This window comes from Peromyscus californicus, unplaced genomic scaffold (genome assembly GCF_007827085.1).
Source record: "Peromyscus californicus insignis strain IS unplaced genomic scaffold, ASM782708v3 Scaffold_4__1_contigs__length_199733344, whole genome shotgun sequence".
NCBI lineage: Eukaryota > Metazoa > Chordata > Mammalia > Rodentia > Cricetidae > Peromyscus > Peromyscus californicus.
In genome coordinates, this window is record NW_026294562.1 from 4946656 (window position 1) to 4966136 (window position 19481).

Here is a 19481-nt window from a genome sequence, read left to right on the forward strand (position 1 = left end):
TGTGTGTGTGTGTGTGTGTGTGTGTGTGTGTGTGTGTGTGCCCGCACGTGTGTGTATGCATATGGTGTACATGTGGAGGTCATAGGACAGACTGTGACCTTCGGGAGTCAGGTTTCTGCTCCCACCATGTAGATTCCATAGTTGGAACTCAGGTCATCAAGTTTGGCCACAAGAACCCTTATCCATGGAGCCACCTCACTATCCCCAAGGGGTGACTTTCCAAGACACATCTCTTCTTATCATAAGATGTTCACACTATAATACATTGGCCAACCCATTCCATCACCATAATCCTTTCCACTGATTTCGTGAGTGCCACACAACTTGGCTAGGTTCTTCCTCGGACATACTTACTTGGAGTTTGGGGATGACAGTAAGCAATAAGAGAGCTAAAAGGCTCAGAATATCAAATCTAGAATTTGTAAGAAAAAAATGTTTAGAATGCAGACTCCAAGAATCATTTATCATTTGCTTTTCTTATGCACTTGGATAATGCCGTTTTAGCGCGTGTGTGTATGTGTGTGTTGTAGCAGGAATCTTAGAGAGTCTTATTAATAAAATCAAACCCGAGCCAGGTATTGGGGTGAACTGGAAGATCAGAGAACCAGAACAAGCCACAGCTAACCTCACCTGGCCAACTTCTCAGCTGGTCTTGTTTCCTCAGACTGGAAGCTTCTGTATCCTCATATCCAAATGGCTCTCAGCTGAACTGTGCTGCTCAAAACCTAAAAGCTTAACCAGCCAAATGCTGCTAGTTTCTGGTCCTCACGCCTTATATACCTTTCTGCTTTCTACCACCACTCCCTGGGATTAAAGGCTGCTTTCTGGGATTAAAGGCATGTGTCACCATGCCTAGCTGTTTCCATTGTGGCCTTGAACTCACAGAGATCCAGAGGGATTTCTGCCTCTGGAATGCTAGGATTAAAGGCATGAGTGCCACCATTTTCTAGCCTTTGTATCTAGTGGCTGTTCTGTCTCTGACCCCAGATAAGTTTATTAGCATGCACAATATTTTGGGGAACACACTACCACCACAGTGTGTGTGTGTGTGTGTGTGTGTGTGTGTGTGTGTGTGTGTGTGTGTGTGATGTGTTACATGGTGCACATACATGTTTGCATGTATGTGTATGTGCCTTTGGAGGCCTGAGGTGTTGTCTTCCTCAATGGCTCTCCACTTATGTGTTGAGGTAGGGCTCACATTAGGCGTGGAGTGCCGTGATTTGGCTCTTCTGGCCAGCCAGTTGGTTCCAGGGATCCCCGTCACCTCCTCCCACATCCCAAGATTACAGCCTGGCTATCATGCCCACGTAACTTTCATGTGGGTCCCGGGGATCTGAACTCTGGTCTTCATGCTTTAGCAGCTGCCTCACTTACCAAGCTGCTGCCCCTGTCCAGATTAAGTTGAACGGAAAGTACAGCAAAATCAATCAATCAATCAATAAAATTTAAAAAAATCAATTCCTTGATCTGACCTCCTCCTTTCATTAAATCCGCACTGCACACCACCCTTTTCTACCGCGTCAGGTTTCAGTGTGGTGTCACACACCTGTGATCTCACAGCCCAGAAGGCTGATGGAGGCAGATTACGAGTTCTAAGCCAGCCTACAACACAGTGAGAGCCTGTCTCAAAACAAACAAAGCCAGGTGCTGAGAAAGTAGAAATGAGTAAAACTGGGTTCCCACCCTGCCAGAGCCCACACTCCAGTGAGGGAGACGAATGCATGGATGGTCCAAAACTATGTGTCAGGGTTTGGGCAGCAGAACAGGGCGGTGACAGCAGTGCTGAGGCCACCAGCTTCCTGTTGGGTGGGATGCTGGGCTTCACAGAGGCCTCACAGTTACACTTCAGGTTTTCAAGGCCACCCTGGGAGGAAGTGTTTTAGGCAATGAGAGTTGCATGGCTGAAGACCTGTGGCTGGAGGAAGCCACTGGGGTATTGTAAGTAGCCCATTGTTGCTAGGGAGAGTATATTCGAGTGAAGGTACCGCTGACACTCAGGAGAGCTGTCTTGCGGGGAGAGATGATGCTGAGGAAGTCGGCAGGTTGGCTTCTAAAGCATCCTGTGTGATACGGGAAGGAATTCATAGCGTCTCCTGGAAGCTACGAAGGACCTGCTGAAGAGGTTAAGCAGGAATGTGACATGAGCAGTTTTCTGTTTTAGAAAGTTTGCTGTGGCTGCAGAGAGAGGATGAAGTGGACGGTGAGAATGGGAACTAGGAAGCTGTGTAGGGGAGGGCTTCCACAGCCAGGAGGAGGAGCCAAGGCGCCACTCACCTGTGCCCAGACAGGGGCTAGAAATAACCCTGTTAGGGCAGGAAGACACAAGGGGAGACAGTAATTGTGACAGCAGGATTTTGAGCTGTGTGTGTCTGATATACTTTTTAAGTGGAGGAACTTTTTAGCCAATCTAAAATGATTATAAAGTTGTAACTTTTGGTGGTGTTGTGCTGCAACATCAGGCAAAAGCGCCTCCAGGAGGGTGGGGCCAGGTCCACTGCGGGCAAGCCCATCCTCATTTCTTGTTACGTAAAGAGGAGTCGGTTTGATCCAGGACTTGATTGCAAGCTCTTCACAGTTTCATTTGTCCCAGAGCTTGGAGCATCCAATTGCCTGTTCCCTTTCGCCTTCCCATCGACCACAGAAATGATCAAGATGATGGAACTCTGTACATCTTTCTGTCCTGGAAAACTCACCCCAAGCTGCCAGGAAAGAAGAGCATTCAAATCAGTCCTTGCTGCAGCCCACTGTCGAGATGGTTGGTGGCAAGAGAATACTTTTTTTTTTCTTTTTCCATTTAGCACTCTGGTGTTTTCCCTACCAGAGTATTCACTGAGCATGAGTCAGCCCTGCCTTGCTCCACAAGGAGTGTCCAGCCTGGAAAAGAAAAAGTAATTGATGAGAGGCCCACAGAACAGTTGTCTTGGCACTGGCTGGACCTGCTGGGTCACAACAATTGACTGCTGGCAAGCCCCGCACCCTCCCTCCACAGGCATGAAGGGAGAACTGAAACCTTCTTTGGGGAAGGTATGGTGCAGAATGTCAGAAATTTGGGTCTTGAATGGAAGGCCTCAGGGGGACATCCAGACAGTGGCCTTATTCTGTGTTATGAGGCCAAGGGTGATTTTGAGAGGCAAGCTTGGCAGAAAAGTGAAATCCCTTTGCTGAACTGCCATCTAGGTTAGATGGAGTGTTGGCAAGTGGGAACCCTGGATTCTTTGACATTTCCTGCCCTGCTCTCCCTACATCCGCTGGGAAGAAGTATGGTAATAAAGGAATCTGGAGGAGGAGGAGGAGGAGGAGGAGGAGGAGGGGGAAGAGGGATTAAAAGTGGCAGATGTGGGGGCAGGGTGAGCGAGAACAGGGTTCCAGCTACTGGTGAAGAGCAAAAGCTACAGAAGTCTGCTTTGAGCCCCATGCCAGGACAGCCAGGTGAGTCCAGGGGTCTGCTCATGGCTCTGCCGGGCTAATCTGACATCACAGTGGCTGCTCTGTGCTGTTTTTCAGAGTGTTGGAAAGTCAGTGTACACTGCTGTGGCCTAGAGGCCAGACTTGGAAAAGGTTCTTCCTAGGACTTCCGGCTTGGGCCAGCAGCAGCAGTCAAGGGACTCAGGCTGTGCGTTACCCTGGAGGCTAGACAAGCAATTCCCCTGGCAACCTCATTGTTCTTACAGAAGAGAACCTCTGCTGGTCCCAGGCAGGACTCTCCATGCGGGCAGGGACTGGCTGGTAGCGCTCCCTACCCCGGAACTGGGTTCGTTCGTGCCCTCTGGGATGAAGTGGGGACTTTTCACTCAGGGGTCACTAGGAGATTTTGCAAGCCAGCTTGTGTGCATGGCTTCCTGTAGGCCTCACCCTTCTCATCCGTCCACGGAAAACGGCTGTCCCTCCAGAGAAAGACAGGAGCCCAGTGCCAGAGTCCGTCCTATTGGCAAGAGCAGACACTTGGTGTTCCACACTGTAACAGAGCTTTTGAAATTTCCTAATCTCTTTAAAAAGAGATAGCAAGAATTTAATAGCTTTTTTTTAAAGGAAACTACTGATAAAGAAACTGTGATATAAGCAAAGAAAAATGTAAGTGCTTTTGAGAGCAATAAAGGCATCAAACAGGGAAATGCCATAAGCCGTGACCCGTAGTGTGCCTGCTCGGCAGCGCATTTCCATTCACACAAAGGGGAGATTCTTGTTTTCCACATGCCTTTATTTAAAGATATAACTTAGTGAGGGAAAGGAATTATAATTACTATTATTCGGGGGGTTTTGTTTTGTTTTTTGGTTTAGTTTGTTCTTTCAAAATAGCTCTCAAGTAGAGTGTCCCAGTGCAACTTAATCTCTTATGTCAACATACAGCCTACACAGGCTCCACATTCACACCTAGGGCCTTAGAGTCTGGGCCACTTTCTCATAAGGAAGTCAACCTCCTGTCTGCCCTGCCAAGACAGTCCCCACTTACAGCTCGCAGGCTTTCCCGGGTTAGTATATGAAGAGTCCTGCAGCCAGGGACAGGACCAAGAGGAACCAGCTACAGAGCCAGGGAACGTTTAAAGGGAGGGCCACAAGGAGAGAAGGGTCCTTCACCCCTAGTCTGGCTGAAGTCCTCCACCACCTGTGAGTCGAGAATTCTAGCGCAATTAACACTGGTGTGAAGATTATTGCTACAGTATTCCTTCCACACAGAGAGATTTCAAATAAATATGAGGACAGCAACAAACCAGAGCCCTTCTTCTTCCAAGCTGTCAGCCCTCTTGCTAGGACTCTCACAAGAACCCCATTCACAGGAAGGACATGCCTTAACCCCTTGACCCATGGCTTTGTGCTATTAGGTTTTAATCCTGTGCAAGGAACCTCTGGAGCCACCTCACCCCATAATCTCATTTACTGAAACAGAAGGCTCTTTAGTCTTTGGTTTTTTGTTTGTTTGTTTTGAGACAGGGTCTCACTTGGTAATCCTAACTGGCCTGGAACCCTTTCTGCCTGGAGATCTTCCTACCTCTGCCTGCCCGGTGCTGGGCTCATAACAGTACACCACCTGGGGGCACAAAGGTGCAACACCACCACACCCACAAAGGTGCACCACCACACCCACAAAGGTGCCCCACCACGCCCACAAAGGTGCACCACCACACCCACAAAGGTGCCCCACCACACCCACAAAGGTGCACCACCACACCCACAAAGGTGCCCCACCACCTGGGAACACAAAGGGCTCTTTAATAACTCTTTGAGATCCAAATCAAGAGTCACAAAAATGTCTATTTGGCTACTGCTAAAACACTTGGACAGCTCTCCCTTGAGAAGCCACACTCACAGTTAGATGCATCTTACCCTTTGCCAGCACCTCCCTTTCTGTTAATCACCCGCTTAAGTTTCCATTGAAGGCTCTCCCTGATGGAGACCCAGCTGTGCACCGCACTGATGCGCACTGAAATTCACCTCCTCGGTGAGTCAGGAACCCCATCTTCACAGAGTCTCTGGAAAGGACCCCTCTGGCTGCTGTAGGCAGAACCTGAAGCAGTACACCCCACTGCCACCGACAGATCTTTCCCAATTCTCTCTGTAGAGAGTGGCAGAAACCAAAGTGAGTGTGAACTGATGGCCTCTTAACCAGAAAAGGGCAACTTCCCAAAGAACAAGCAATGCTGTTTCCAGAAGAAGAGGGCCAAGGTGTGCAGAATAACAGGTCCTCCATAACCTCTACTCCACACCAGGGGGGCCTGCCCCAGCCCCTCCTCCCTTTCCTCTCACTGACGCCCTCTCCTGGTATACTGTTGTTGGGTCAGCCCCTACTTCGAAGCACCTCTTTGGTTGCAGTTCATGTTGGGGGCACATGGTATATATCCCAGCAAAAATCCTGGTCTGGCTAATGCATACTCTTGGGAGAACAAGGACCACAAAATAGTTATCATTTAGTGATAGTGGACTGGACAGAAAGCCACAGTTCAGATCTTGCACTGAGGCTGAGTTGCTGTTTGAGATGTTATTAGAAGTTCTCTCTTTTCCGTGTTAGCGAGGTGTGATCCCCAAGATTCCAAGGCTGATGGAGTGACCCAAATGACTTCTGGCCACATTCCACTCCCACTGCTTCAGATCTTCCAAAAGCCAGTGTAGTGCTCACCATAATGACCAAGGGAAGGGGCAGAATGGGGACTGTTCGGGTTTGACTCCTGACGGTGTGAATGGAGATTTCTTCAATACCACCTTCATGGACATTCAAGGACAGGAGTCTATGGGTTAGAGAACGGAGGTTGGAGATGATTCTGGATTCAGGATAGGATGTTAACAGTAGATTTCACGGCACTTGCTACACATGCACACATTTGGCTGCATACTCCAGTTACGCTACAAGAGAACTCGTTATCTTATCCAAAGCTGTGCCCCAATGCCCAGTACTAAGGAGATGCTCCTTTTATTCTATACACGGAGCTCGTAGACCATCACCTTAAGTTCTAGCAAATCCAAAGGCCAGTAAACTCAAGTCTGCTCCTGTCAACTTTGCCCTCACGTGCTTCTCTGGTTCCTCTGCTCATGAGTCACACTCTTCACTGGGCCTGACCATTGTTGTCCTTGCAACTTCATATTCATCATGTGATGAAGAGGAGAAGGAGAAAAAGGAAAAGGAAGAGGGGGAGTGAACACTGATGCGCTAGCCTGCCTATTTGTATCCACGTGTAGATTATGATCCTAACAGAAGATTGATAACTCCAGTCTGATGCCCACTTATGGCCGTCAGTTGAAGTGGAGAGCACAGGTCACTCTCAGCTGGTGGTAAGCAGTTGTGAAGTAAGGTGTACTCCTTAAAGAGCTCACTACAATGAGAGAGATGAGGCTAACTCATATCTGCAACAGATACAAGTTGCCCAAGGAGCAGCTCTTCCTCTCTTCCTCTTAGAAAAAAAAAAAAAACATTGTTCCTGGCCTTAGAAGCATTCCTGGGACCCAGGGGCGGCCACCTGGGGAGACTCACCTCCCCAGCTGTAATGACTGGGTCAAGGGTGAGCACCCCGCAAACCTACCAGTGAGTTCTTCCTTGAGGTTTTTAACAATGGATCTGGAAGACAGCACTCAATCTCCTCTGTGATCTCGGAGCTGCTGGATGTGAAACAGACAGGCCATCAGCAGCCATGTCCTCCCTCCAAGAAAAAAAGCACACGTGATCTGCAGTCACTGTCAACTCCATTCTCGCAGGCCCTCTGACTCTGTCTCCCGCCCCCCCTCCTTCCCTCTCTTCCTCTCTCTGCTTGGGCTTGTTTAAGTGGACCTTCTCCTGTAACCAAGGGAATTCAGAACAAAAACAAATGCTGCATGTGAGTCACTGGGACCAAATATTTGTCAAAGAATGAACATAACTCGCAAAGTCATAGAGGGGAGTGAGAGATGGAGGTGGGGGAGGGGGAGGGAGGGAGGGAGGGAGAGAGAGAGAGAGGGAGGGAATTTAGGGAAAATCTAGAGAGGCACTAGAATTAGGGAAAACTTCATGGGCAGCATGCTTGAACTTGACTTGAAGAGGAAGTAAGGAAAATTGTAAAAGGCGGGGCTATGGGGGGGGCGTGCCGTATGATATAAACAACGTGACCGAAGATGAAGGAATAGTCCTGATACAAAGGAGGGGCTGGGATGTTTTAGTCTTTAGGGGAAAGGAGAGGAACCTTCATCTATTGACTTTGACCCAGACGTTCTTCTAGAATGAGGGCTACTGTTGCATCTCACCCATAACCAGCAGTCTCTACAATAGTTTTATAGTAGACTCAATATGGCCACAACACTGAGAAACCCACTCCCAATAGGGAGCAGTCATAATAAAAGTAGTCATATTTTTTTGCATTGTGGACATTGATTCCAGGGCCTTGTGAATGTTGAGCAAGTATTCTACCACTGAGCTATATCCTCGCCTCCTAATTTTGATTTTCACAGCCCATTGATTTCTGTGATTTTAAGGCTTTTCGTATAACATGATGCTCCTATTAATCCCACTGGTTGAGAATAAGACCACTACCACAGTTTAAAGCCTAATTTGAAACAAGTTTTAAATACTGGCCAGGTGGATGGGCTCTGGCCAGGTCCACCTCTGGGTTTCCAGAAAATGCCCTCGAGTCACGGTTTGCAGTGACTTGAGTACTTCCCATCAGGTCCAACCAGGGGCAAACATACATTGTGATTTACTTCCTGCCTGTGAACCTCCCGCCCACATGTGATCAAGCACACCTGGTGCAGATGGGTCAAACTAACATGTTTAGGGGAGTGAAAACGTGGCTTGTTGTCCCCTATAAACAACAGCCTCCAGCATTTCAGAAACTATCTATCCTTGGGCAAGGGCATGCAGATCAGAGGAATTTTGTTTCATGGATCTCTATGGCACAGTCATTAAAACTTCAAATGTAACTTTGGTTCTCACAGTCCAATAATCTTTCACTTGCCACAGTCCCTTTAGTTTTTATTCGGTACAAGTTAGGCCTAAAATAATTTATTTGTTTGTTTGTTTGTTTGTGGTATGCCGCAGTGTGTGTTTGAAGGTCAGAGGACACATTTTGGGAGTAGATTGTCTCCATTGTGGTTCCTGGGGATTGAACCCAGGTCTTGGCAGGTGGTAGTTTCATCTGCTCCATCTCACCCGGGCCCAGAATACTTTTAAAGCTCATTTGGGATAGGTGTTGTTTTTAAAACTCTGATAAGACCTAAGAATTCTCTCTTCAGAAAAGTGTACATACTCACATTTGAGAAATTTGTATAAAACTCCCGGGGACTCTCAACATGCCCTCCTGAGAACCCTGTGGTCTCCCTGCTGGTTCGTTTTTGGAATCTGCAGTAGCAGATTTATTTGGTCCTTATTCCAGCTCCATGTGACAGCCATATGTCCACGACCATTCAGATACAGCCCTTCGCTCCTCGTGCCCTGCGTCCTGGTCTGTTGGTTTCCATTATGTCTATTTGCCTTGAGATACTATTTGTAGGACTTTTTTGAGGCCTAGGAGAGAAAAGATGGGGTTTGCACCCCTGCCAGAAAAGCCAAGGGGTTGCACTGGTGTCTGTCAGGAATTTATGGAATCTACTAGTCCAGGTCCATTTCCAATTATCATAATGGTTTAAGATTCTTTGACTAGTCAGATTATACAGATGAGGGACACTATGGTGGGCTAAGTGATGCACCGAAAGATACACTTTCCTAATCCCTGACTCTGGGAATGCTACCTTATTTGGAAAAAGGATTATGCCCATAAAATTAAGATAAAGGATTTCAGGATGAGGTCATCTTGGATAACATGGGTCAGTCCTGGATCCTAAATCCAATGGCAAGTGCTCTTGTGAGAACTGCAGAGGAGAGACTCACAAGGAAGAGGAAGCAGAGGTTCCTCTTGGAGCGGTGTAGCCACTAGTCAAGGGATGCTGACAGCCATCAGAAGTTGTAAGACACTCAGAGCAGACGCTCCCCAGAGCTCCCTGAGAGACCAGCTCTGCTAATCCCTTAATTTCAGAGAGCTGGCTTCCAGAACTGTCAACAATATATTTGCCATCTGATCCACGCAATCAGATGGCTGTCTCAGGAACTATAGGAGAGCAATACATTCATTACAACCTATATAAAGGCTTGCTTAAATATAAACTATATAAAGTTTCTCCAGGACTTTCTCTCCTCCCGCCCTGCTCAGCACTAATACAGCATTCCTTACTATTCTCTAGGAGAAGAAAACCAAAAATCCTGATGGTCATTTGGCCCTCGCTTGTCAACCACAGGTTCACAGACATTAACAATTTAAGTTCCCAGGTCAGAAACAAGACAGTTTATTACAGCAAAAATAGCGGCCAGGGTATCTGAATCTGGGTGTCCGCAATTCCCACTGAGTGACAGGAAGAGAATCAAACGCTAGCCCATGCTAGTGGGCTTCACCATAGGAAAGGAACGTGGGGGCGGGGTGGGAGGATGAGTGTGATATAAAGTGGGGGGTCAGCTTGTCACATCAGGACTGGCTTTCCCTGTTGATTTTCACAGAGGAGTTCCTTCCAGAGTATGGCCTATTTTGGCATCTTACCGATAACCAACACTCTCTATAATAGTTTTACATAAATTCTACTATGGATAGCTCAAGACTTCTAATATGTCCATGATACCCACTCCCAATAGGGAATGCTCTTAATAAAAACAATCAAATTTAAGTTAAAATTTTCCCCATTCATTTGTGTATTCATTCAGGAGTGAGAGAGAGAAAGAGTTGGTATATGTGCCATGGTACGTGTGTGGGGGTCAGAAGCCAACTCTGGGGGCGCTGGTTCTCCCCTTCTGCTGAGTGGGTCCACAGTACAATCTGGGGTCTTCCAGCTCCAACACCTGTGCCTGCTGAGCCATCTTGCCAGCCCAAGATTTATTGTTATTTCCAGTGCTGGGTATGAACTCAGAGCCTGATTCATGCTAGACAAGCACTCTACTGCTGCCCTGAATCGTTTGTCCTGGTCAGTGACCACGCATTTCTGTGGTTCCTCAAGGAGATACCACCTTTGTTAGGCTAGTTCGTAAGCTTGCATATCCTTTGATCTGAAGTAAGACACTGTCTCTGTTTTCCAAGGCAGTAAGTGAACCTATCCTTTTGGGGAGGGGCAGTCTTTCCCGAGTTCTACTCATTACATACACAGCCTTGAAATAGTCTAGAGGAGGTAGCCAGAGCATCTGCTTGCAAGGTGTGCAGAAGGTCAGCATTCCATGAGAGAGCTGTTTCCTGATGAGCAGGAAGGGGGTTGGGTTTGCAAACTTGCTCTTGCTCTGCAGATACATTAGTTATTGCTGCACAGTCCATGCTCCCCTGACTGGGGCAGCTCGTGCATAACTTAAGGTAACACCGACAAGAACAGTGTGGGCGATTCCACACATAAAGTGGCTTTGGGAAAGCTTCTGAGGTGGCGATGACCCACCGCTCACAAATGATGAAGAGTTTTAGTGCAATTCCTTGTGGCCACTACCCTGCAAGGCTTTTGGAGCAGCCTTCAAAGTGCTTCCAAAAGAGGCCTTTGCCGATAACTGGAGCAGCCAGGGCCTCCCTGGTAACAAAGCCCACCACGTCCCAGGAAGTCGCCTTTGAAGAAGGCCTACTTATTTGTATCTAGGCTTCAGGAGGATTGTTAAACAGATCAGCACTGGCTTCTAACTCTGTCCTCTTTACCAAAAGCCGGCTAAGCACTAAACAGTGAGGAGAGCAGGCAAGGGACTGAGTGGGAGAAGGACAGCTGTGGTGTGACATCCTCTACCAAACGGCACAATCCCACCGACAGGACCACTGTGGTCAATGCCTAACTCAGGACTGAAATTGAAGCAGGAGAGGTAGTTTGGAAAAACCCACGCCAGTTCTGTGCTCAGTTTTTTCTCTACTGTTTTTCCATCTGAAATGTCGGGCTGGTCCAAATTGACAGCTTGCGTGAGCTGTCAAGTACTAAGTCAACAACCCAGTGAAATGTCTGCTCTACATAAATCCTGCTGATTCCTTTTTGTTGTCTTGTGTGTGTGTGTGTGTGTGTGTGTGTGTGTGTGTGTGTGTGTGTGTGTGTGTGTGTGTGTCTGGTGTGTGTGTCTGGTGTGGGTGCGTGTGTATGCATGACCACATGTGTGTACAGGCACAGACCCCCACGCACAGCTTTTTACAAGAATTCGAGGGATTGAACCCAGGCCCTCACGCTCATGTGACAAGCGCTTTGGTGACTGAGCCATCTAGTATAAAGAGGCGAAACCAATAAAATGTAGTATACTAAATTGATTTATTCGGGGAGAGTAAATTTAACCTTAAACAAACCCAGACACTGAGATTTGAACCTTCCCTTCTTCTTTTTTTTCTCATTTTATTTTTGAGAGCAAAACACACGTTTTTCCCTACGTCAGCAGTTGAGGGAAATGCTGCTTTTGGGGCAACTGAAGGGCGTGAACTTGAACTAAAGCTTGAAAATATAGACTGTCCTAGATAACATCTCAAGATTAGGAGACATTTTGATGTAGAGCTTCACGTAAGTCTTTTCTCTTCCGAAGGACCAGTTACTCTCTGTTCTGGAAGCAGAGAGAAATAGTCTACATTTCCCAGAGTGAAAAAAAAAATTAAGTCTCCAATTGGGCAAAATCAAGTTTTCCCAAGACTTATTTTGGTTCTTTGTCTGGGGTCAGGGAGGGATTCCGACCTTGGGTTGGAAGGTGGGTGACCTGAGTAAAGGTGCCTCTGGAGATGGGACCTGCAGGCTTTCCTTGGAGTTTTAAAGAAATGTACAGTGACCCTTGGTGGCTCAGGGTTCACATGGTCAGTGGCACTGAGAGCTAACATCTGAAAAGTGAAAGTAACAAAAAGAAAAAGTATCTAAGCACATCTTAGAGCCAACAAGAGAACCTGTGAGTTCTTTCTCTGCCAAAATTCAGGCTTTTGAATCTTCAAGATGAGCTTGAGTGAGTCTGCTGAGTAGAGCCCCATCTCACCTTGGAAGTCAGTCTGGGAAGCTTCTAGTCCAGCAAAACCTGGGGCAGGATGCAAGTATGGTTTACAGTTCAATAGGACCCTCAACAAGAGTGTGTCCCTTTGGGAGACCACGACCTTCAACCAGGCAGAGTCCAGAGTTTTAGGGGCATACAGCAGGTCCCCAGAGGGGTGACCTGCTCCTACCACATGGCCCAGAACTCATGTGCCCTTTCTCTTGGAGATGCTATCCTATGTGAAATGACTTGCTTAATGGATGCATCACAGCTTTCCTCGGGGTTTTCTCTGAGCTGATACCATGGTTCTGATGTTAGAAAGCTTTCTCAGCAATCCTTCAGACCGATTGTCCCAGGGCAGGTCACCACATGTCCCACCCAAGCAGACGTCCAACGGAAGATGTAATGGGACCATCAGCCTTCTGCAGACGTTCTCAGTGTTCAAGACTGATTTGACTCCAGGGAAGGGGTTATATTGTCAGTAAACAATTTACAACACTGTACACGTGGGCTGAGGTGATGCTCAGAGGATAAAATGGTTGCTATGAGGGCATGAAGACCTAAGGTTGATTCTTGCATCTGTGTGTTGTGTAGTGGTTTCCTCTCAGATCAAAACACTCCATTGAGAGTTATTGAGAGTTACATAGTGAGATCCCGTCTTAAAAAAAGAAATCAAAGACAGATTGTTTGACTGCTTTGTTTTGGTTTTGTGTAGAACATGTGTCAGGATTTGGCTGGAATGGAGAGCTTCAGGGTAAGACACGCTCAGCTCTCTTCCTTCTCTGTCAAAAGCTACCGTACCGAGCAAACAATTAAGGAATTAAGAAACTGGCTTAGATCAGATCACAACACGGAGCAGCACTTTCTTGGCTACCAGAAAGAAAGAGCTTCCCTTTCCAAACGCTGAAGATCAAAGAAAGAGCATGAGGTGAGCATTGTCCTCTGCAGCCCCCACGTGGAACGAGCATCGGGAGGGTCTGGAATGGGTATCTGGCCCATGTGTGGTGGCTTTTTCCAGAGGTTGGGGTATGACAACTCTGTTGTCATCTGTAAACCTCGTTACAAGTTGAGGTCGTGGATAGTATCAACACTGTGCTTCAATCTAAACTTACAAAATAAATTTCATTGCAGGAAACCTCAAGAACTTACACAGCTGGCATTCTGGAACCAGAAGGCACAGCCAAGGCCACTGTGTGGGCTGAGTATAACCGGAGCTCAAGTTCCCCACTCTGTGGGGCTGCTGTGTGCAGCCAGCCTGACTGTTCAGGGAAACGGTGCATAGCAAGCTGAAGTGTGGGACCCTCTGTCCATCCGTCACCAGGCATGCTGAGTGCGTGGGACCCTCTGTCCATCTGTCACCAGGCATGCTGAGTGCATGGGATCCTCTGTCCATCTGTCACCAGGCATGCTGAGTGCATGGAATCCTCTGTCCATCCATCACCATGCATGCTGAGTGCATGGGACCCTCTGTCCATCCGTCACCAGGCATGCTGAGTGTACGCCTTCCCCACTTCATGAAGCAGGTAAAGAAGAGAACACATGGTTCCTTCCCTAGAGGGTTTCTGGGGTTCTTTGGGTGTCGTGGCTGACACCCAAAGAAGTAACACACTAGAATGGGAGCAGCTCCAAGAACGAGAAACCCAAAGAGGACTTCTCCAGGGCATGCACCAGACTGCTTTCTGTTGCTGTGATAAACACCATGACCAAAAGTAATGTGGGGAGGGAAGGCTGGTTCATCTTACATCCTTGAGGGAAGTCCAGGCAGGAACTCAAACAGGGCAGGAAACCCAGGCGGGCAGCAACTTGAAGCAGAAATTATTCAGGAACAATATTTACACATTTGCTCCTTCTGGCTTGCTCAGCTTGGGTTCTTACACAGCCCAGGCTCACCTGCCTAGGCACAGTGCTGCCCACAGTGGATTAGTTCCCTCCCATGCCAATCATCAATAAAGGCAGTGCCCCAGAGCCGTGCCCTCGGGGCAGTCTGAGGGAGGCAATTCCTCAATCGGGGTTCCCTTTTCCTAGGTGACTCCAGTTTGTGTCAGGTTGACAGTCAAGACTATACCCTAGTTGCATCATTATAGGGGTGATTAAAAGAAGTGCTTACCCCTGGGAAGGGTGGCTAGGAGTGGGGACAGGACAGTAGGACCGCCATGAGTTTCCAGCCAGGCTGGTCTACATGGTGGGTTCCAGTCAAATGAGAATAAACAACAGTACCCGTGTCAGAGGACAGTGAGGAGGAAGTATAATCATGCCAACTCCGCGCTGGAAACAGAACCAGACAACACAGTAAGCGTGTGCTCGCTGATCGACACGGACGTCTTTATTTAGTGATCAAAGAGGACAGCCATAAGCACGTGCCTTGCTTCTTCTCGAATACAGTGTTCGCGGTGCACCTGGTACTCCAAAGGGCTTCACTAGAGGGTGGGGTGGGGCGTGAACTGACCCTAAAGAATGCTAATGAAATGACTAAAAGAACCTAGTAAGTAAATAGGATGTGGACACAGGGTCCGCAGAAGGTCGGCTAATTATGGTGGGATTACTCTGCTGCCGATTTGTCAGGACTGTTGAGCATCACACAGGATTTCAGGAGCAGTAATCACCCGCTTTCCCACACACTTCCTCAGCGTCAGCCCTTCAATCAGTCAGAATGCAAGCAGTGTGCTAAAAATTGACTGAACATCTCTCCGCAGAGTTGTCTTTGTGGGGCCAGTGCCACGCTGCTATGCCAGAGGGATTAAATGTTCTCAGCGTTTCTGTTTGCAAATCTCCCAGCTTCATGAACACCCAAGGTCATGTTTAGTGTGGATCAGTCTATTGTAATGCAACTCCAGGGTGATCACTGGAGAGCGAGCACCAGGAGCTAATTAAGAAGCGGATCACCAGGCTACCGCCCCCAAAGAAACCAGGACATCTCCAAGTAAGGAAAATGGAGTCAAAGTTCCGGAAGCCTGGAAGGGACTGCTTCAAATGACTTTAATCTGAAGGAGAATGCCGGGTACAGAGCCCTGATCTAGGGTAGACGCCGCAACAGCCTCAGGCTCAGAACCAACCGGAAAAGTCTAGATAGTAAATGAAGTCCATGATCTGACTAGTAATACGGACAAAGAATTTACTGTTATTTTAGCACCTGTGACTTGGACAAACCTGTGACCTTGTGAACTGACCCGTGAAATGACATTGATTTAATACAGACACAGGAATGTGAAAATTAACTGTGAACAGAAATTCCACCATCCATTTACTTGAGCAGAGTGCTTTATGACTGACCATTCACTTTTTGAAAAAGAATATTTAAAATCTATTGTTTGATAGTTTCATATTCGTACACAATGTATCTTAACCATATCTACTTCCAACTCCCCCGCCCCAAATACCTCCCAACACGTGCCCTCACCCCTTCGTGTCCACTTTTTATTTTTTATAACCCACTGAGTCCAATTAGTGCCGCCCACGTGCACATGGGCGTGAGGCCACCCACTGAACCATGAACAACCTATCAGTGGCTGTACTTCTGAAGAAAAACTGCTCCCCTGTCCCCAGCAGCTGTCAACTGCCAAGCGCTTCTCAGTCGAGGGTGAGCCTCATGAACCCACCCCACCTGTGCTGGAGGGAGCAAGCGTTGACTGGTTTGAGCTGCTGCAGGGCTTGTGTGCAGGGACAGCTGCTGTGTGCAGGGATAGGGCTATAGCTGCTGTGAGGTCCTGCCATGCCAGGTCCAGAAGACAGCAGTCCCAGCACTCCTCCTCTGGCTCCTACATTCTTTCTGTCCTTATTCCAGATGTTTCCTGAGTCTCGGAGTGGGTGGTGACTTGAATGTCCTGAGCATCTGGCAGTCAATTAGTCTCGGCACTTTGACCAGTTAGAAGGCTCTGTATTTATTAACTGCTGCCATTTCGAAAAGAAGCCTCTCTGACCAAAGTTGACAACACTCATCTACAGATTTAAACATAGATATTTAGAAGGCAGTTTGACTTGATTTTGCAGGTTCCTCCCCAGGACTTACTACTTCCACAGCCTTGACTTTTGACTAGGTTTACAGTACCAGATAGGAATTTCCTCCTATGGAGTAGGACTCAAGTCTAAGCAGAAAGTGGTTGGTTACCTCATACATATCCACCAACATGTAAGGAAACATTTGTTTACTTAGATTAGTGAGCTTCTTGTAATCATTAGCATTGCCGTTTCTCCTGGGAATCCCATTTCTCACTTACCTAGAGCAAAGTTGATATGAGCCTGGGAGAGGAACGTGCAACGCACGGCTACTTCATACCAACATCTTTTAAAAAACCAAAACCACAAAATCACCACCAACGAGACAAAATCCAATTAAAGCAAGCCATATCTGATGGCACAGGGCTGCAATCCCAGCTTCTTGGGAGTCTGAGGCAGGGGATCAACATTTTAGGGCCTGCCTGGACAATGTCATCTCAAAATAAAAAGTGAACCAAGGCTGAAGGTATCTTAGTGGACCCACTGCGATGTCTGAGCTCCAAACTCTAAGATGATGTGTGACAGGCCACCAATTGTTTCTACTTTGACAGTGAACACATTAGATAACAGTCTAGAGCCCTAGTCCAAGCTGACATGCCCTCAAAAGCTGCAAAAGTGAACTCATAGGTGCAAGCTTGGAGCTTGTTTATAAATGATGTGTGAGGAAATCTGGAACTCCTGCTAAATATGATCGAGGGTTTCCATATAAATGAGAATTTGCCTGTTTAATACTCAAAGCTTTGTTTAAAATTTTATGCATTTTTTAAGATGAACATTCTTAACCAAATATTAAAGCCTTTCTTCATTATATAGCTGATGTAATATAAATATAATATTATCTGTATGTAGACAATAAATGCCTTCACATAAATGTCCTTATAAACTAACGCACACATACGTACACATGTTCCTTCCAACTGAAATAGAATATATTAAACTTTATGTCACATCCTCCTGACACATGGGAAAACTCCTGACTTTGAGTACTAACCATTAGTCAACTCTATGGTATTGGCCTTGTGTTTGACCATCAGAAAACTACCGCGTGCTACAGACTTTATGGCAAGACCTAATTTTAGGTATTTGTCCTTTTTCTTTGTATTTTTCTACCTTTCCTGTTTTTTTCAGCTCAATACTATGGCAGGTGGTTGTAAAATCACTGTTTCCATAATAAACGTTCCCAACGTACTGACTGACAGGGAACTCTAAACCATGCCTTTCCTTGCATACATTAAAAAGAAATAAAATATTTCACAGCTTCCTGTTTGTTACTTTTCAACCCTGACCAAGAGCTTTCTGCACAGATTTTTTTTTTTCCAGTCAGTAAACTTTTTTCCAGTCAGTAATTGACTTCTGGGTTACTGGCAGGGTGAGATAAGAAGCCAAGGCCTCAGGCAGGTGACTGACTCTGGTGCGACACAGCTGACCTCTAGCAGAGCCATGGCGGAGACTCCGTCCCTTAGCCCTTGTCCTTTGACCTGGAAGACCTGCCATCCTGCTTTCGGCTTGAGTGGTAGACCCTGGATCTCTCCTGAAGAATTCTCAAACCAAACAAGCAAACCTCCAGCGTGGTTACCATCTCCCAGCTGCCCCCTGAACAGTGTTTGCACTCTAAATCCAGCTTCAGAGGCCTAAAGCAGCTGTGACCACCAAGCCCTCTCAACACACGCATCATCCAAAGGCGTTTGAGGAGTTCCATGTCTTAGCAGTCTGTTTGCAGCTGCCAAGGTCACCACCTGCCCAAGAGACTTCGTTTCCGTGTGTGTGTGTGTGTGTGTGTGTGTGTGTGTGTGTGTGTGTGTGTGTGCGCACATGCATGAGTGTGTGTGTATGTCTGTGTCAGTGTATATGTGAGTGTATGACTGTGTGAGCTATGTAGGACTGGAGGAGTTGTACATAATTGTTGGTAGTCATGTCTGTCTGTCTGTGTGTCTGGTATATCCATGTTTCTGTGGTGGTGCTCTGTGTGCGATCTGGTGTGGGACTGCACATGTACATGTGTATATAATATGTATGCTTCATGTGTGCAACTGAAGGAGAAAAAGGAAGAGGGAGAGGTAGAAGACAGACCGAAGATGTTCCCCAGCTAAAGTCAGTAAATAAAGGATTGCTCTGAGTGACAGAGGCCAAGGACAGAGGCCAAGGGCCAGAAGAGAGAAGCTGTGGGCCAGGAGCCACAGCCCTGTTTCCTGTCTTTGAAAGGCAATAGATGCAGAAGCTTGCAGGGCAAACAATGCCATCCTTTGCCATTTTTCTGTCTCCTTGTCTGCAGACTCCGTGACAACCTCCATGGCTCTGGAAAGTGGTGCTGTCCATTACCTATAGCCTCCTTGCCAAACCTGGGGTTCTTTTTCTCTTAACAACATAGCAACATCCAACAAAGGAAGTCACCCTTGTCCTCTGCCTCAACAAGGTAACCATTGACTGTCGCAGTCTGGATGTCTCCCTTTCAGATCACATACAGGTAGGATCAGGGCCTGACAGGGGATGTGAGGTGGCGGGGTTGAAGAGAACTGGGGTCTGAGAGCAATTTAGTACTGAGCAGCGACAGAGGAGAGGAGATGATTGCAGAGGGGACACACCTCTACCAAGAAGGCTGGCGACCCCTGTGTGGGTGACAGGAAGGACTTGGGACTGCTGAGCCTCTTATAAGGGGGCTTTTCCGAGTAGGTCTGGGTCTTCTTGTAGCAGAAGGCTTACACTAGTTCTGTGGTTTCCAGAGTGCTGGAGAGATTCTAGAGGGGCCCAGAGAGTCCTTCAGCACCTGTGGGTGAGGCTGGGTGAAGTAGCCTGGAGTCACAGTCTCTTCATGGCACCAACCTGGCATGCCTTGGTGTGAAGACCATAAGTCCTTGAAGCATGGATCCCCAGGGTTAGCACTTTATGACCTTACATAAAGTAGCTGTTAGAGGTGCTTTTACATGAGACAGTTGACGGTGAACTTCAGCTGAGGAGACTCCTTTGTGATCAAGCGTGCTTGTTGACTGGCCTCTAGCAGCCATTGTACCATAGAGGCTGACTGCTGGAGATGGAGAAATCCCAGTCACGGGCTGGAGGAGTT

The 19481-nt window shown here is 47.4% G+C and overlaps 1 long non-coding RNA gene across 1 annotated transcript; it reads left to right on the forward strand.

The window, feature by feature from the left end:
• Positions 1 to 3351: 3351 nt before the first annotated feature.
• LOC128125266 (uncharacterized) lies at positions 3352 to 17671 on the forward strand. The gene is made up of 3 exons (XR_008223120.1): positions 3352 to 3429; positions 13143 to 13355; positions 13559 to 17671. It is a non-coding gene; the product is annotated as an uncharacterized LOC128125266 (long non-coding RNA).
• Positions 17672 to 19481: the final 1810 nt, after the last annotated feature.